Below are 2500 nucleotides of genomic sequence, written 5' to 3'. Positions count from 1 at the left end.
GTTTAAAGATCCACCAAAACACCATTTGTGTTTAAATAACTTCGACATCAATTCAGAGAATTTTATATACAAAAACTATGTTATATTTTTCTTCGTCTGTCTTTTGTCTTGTCTTTTACTGTTAACCCCCGGCTTTTATAGTACTTTTTGGTTCCAACGTAAAGCCAAAAAATGTTTTGACCTGATATCAGACAAGACTAAAACGGAGAGGAATTATGAAACGGAAACAACATCTTCAGTCCTTCCTCAGTGTCCTTAGTGCAATAAATTTTTGCTTAGTGCAACTGCAAGACATGCACGACATGCAGGAAAACGTCCGTCAGAGCAATTTGCAGTTAGTTTCTTTGCAGACTATTTATTTAAAGAAGATACCAGTGAATTTTACTCAATAGCGTGTTTTGTTATCTTTAAACTGAATTTATTACCAAAACTTAAAAAATTAAAAGACCTCAAAATGGGACAGGGCGTTACAAAATAATTAAACGTGTGAGCGTGTGAGCCAAGGGCCTCTGCTGGCAAGACATCTGTGTGACCCCTCAAATGGTCTTATTGACCCCCCACTTGAAAAAATTAACTGGAACGCTGCAGTCCAATACCACCCACCCAATTCAGTGCCTCTTGTTTTTGTGTAACACGTACCACGGGCAAACCCAGTGTACGCTTCATTGAGCGTCTAGTTGAATATTCTACTGTGTCCACCAGAGAAATGTACACATTTCTCCTACCAACTGAAATCCATCAAAATACGCGCAGAAGACTCTATGCACAAAGAAAACACTTAGTAGGTTTTATGTCGAGCGTTTACAATGTTAACGTCTCTCGAACGATGTCCGTTCGGGCCGACTCTAGATCTACACATTATATAGCATGCTTACATACCATGCATAACTTACTTTACATATATGGTGGTATACAGTCACGCCATTACATCCCTGCCCCCTACATTAGTAAACGAGTGTTGTAGTCCGAGGGCTTCCAGTAGTCTCTTAGATCTTAATCGCAAATAAAATCATTGTATTTGCCGTCCTTTGTGGACGTGATTTTTCTCCGGGGCGTATCGCCTATCTTTGTTCCGTGTTGCCGCTATAATAATAATAATATCTGCTAATCGCCCTTTCTCGCAGTCGGAGACTGAATTACTAAGGGCGCAGCTCAACGAGGTCGCGCCGAAGGAGCTGTGCTGCCAGCTAGGCGCTCGGCCCCTGAACACGACCCATGTTTGACCTCGGAGCACAGCACCACAGCCTGATGGAATAGGCCGGGAGTCGATTTTGAGGAGGAAGGAAAACCGGAGTACCCGGAGAAAAACCTTCGGAGTCAGATTGAGATCGACTGAAACTCAGCCCACATACGACCCGAGGCCAGAGTTGAACCTGGGTCACAGAGGTGGGAGGCACGGTTGATGACCAACATATCCGGCATATCTCTTCATTTTCTCCTTTTGCTCTCTGTCACGCTTACGGACCGTAGTGTCGTCTGGGTGCTCAGGTTGTCCTCGGTTCTGGGAGCTTTCCACGCAGTTCCCGTCCGAACATAAGTTTATTCAGGCTACAATAGCTCCAGTGGTTTTGTGTACAGTTGCTCTGTATGTTCTGATCCCCCTGTGCACCTCGTCACGGAGAGGTCTGCCCTGTAATGTGGCGATTCTTGCTGTTTTTTTTATTCTCTGCATACACCTCTCTACATCGACGTTGGCTTCTGGTCATCCGGGGATCACGTTTCGATGTTTGAACCCTTCCTCTTGTGCGTATGCTTCAAATTTGTGGCTGTTAAATGGTGGGCCATTGTCCGATTTCACCACTTCCGGTACTTCCGTGGGCATCGAATACCCTTCTGAACACAGGAATTGATGCTTTTTCACTGGTAGATCCCACAAATTCAACCCCTGGGTATCTGGAGTATTGGCAGAGCGAGGTCTCCGTTGGCCAGCGGTCCGCAGAGGTCCCCACTGATCTTTGTCCACGGTCCCTCTGGTTGCTCCGTCATTTTCAAGGGTTCTCGATGTACGTCAGGTGTCTTGGATTGGCAGTAAATGCCTGTGGATACAAACTTGTCACACAGAGAATCGATTCCCGGGAACCAAACGTGTGCCCTTAGCATCTGTTTCGTCCGTACTTGTAATTGGTGCCCCTCGTGAGCAATCTCGACCATCCTCTGTCTGTGTGTTTCGGGTACGACAATCCTGTCTCCTCTTAGTACTATTCCCGTCCACTACCCGCGGCGAGTTCGCTGAAAACATGCTTGTACGCATCGAAGGGATCGAAGTAGGCTTGTTCCGTGTCACTACTAAGCATGTTCTTCAGTTCTTCAAATGCTTCTGTGTGCTCTTGTATCCATTCAAATTTTCCTTTTAGGAATCCCTCGGATTTTGCAGACTGCTTTCTGATACTTGCTGGCTTCCATAAACCGAGAGCTATACCTGACTGTGCACAGAAACGAATTAAGTTCCGCTGCATTCCTTGGGCGCCTCCTTGATAGCCTGTACCTTGCAAGGGTCTGG

The sequence above is a fragment of the Montipora foliosa genome, chromosome 8 (assembly GCF_036669935.1).
Source record: "Montipora foliosa isolate CH-2021 chromosome 8, ASM3666993v2, whole genome shotgun sequence".
Classification (NCBI taxonomy): Eukaryota; Metazoa; Cnidaria; class Anthozoa; order Scleractinia; family Acroporidae; genus Montipora; species Montipora foliosa.
Note: the sequence above shows the minus strand (reverse complement) of the source record.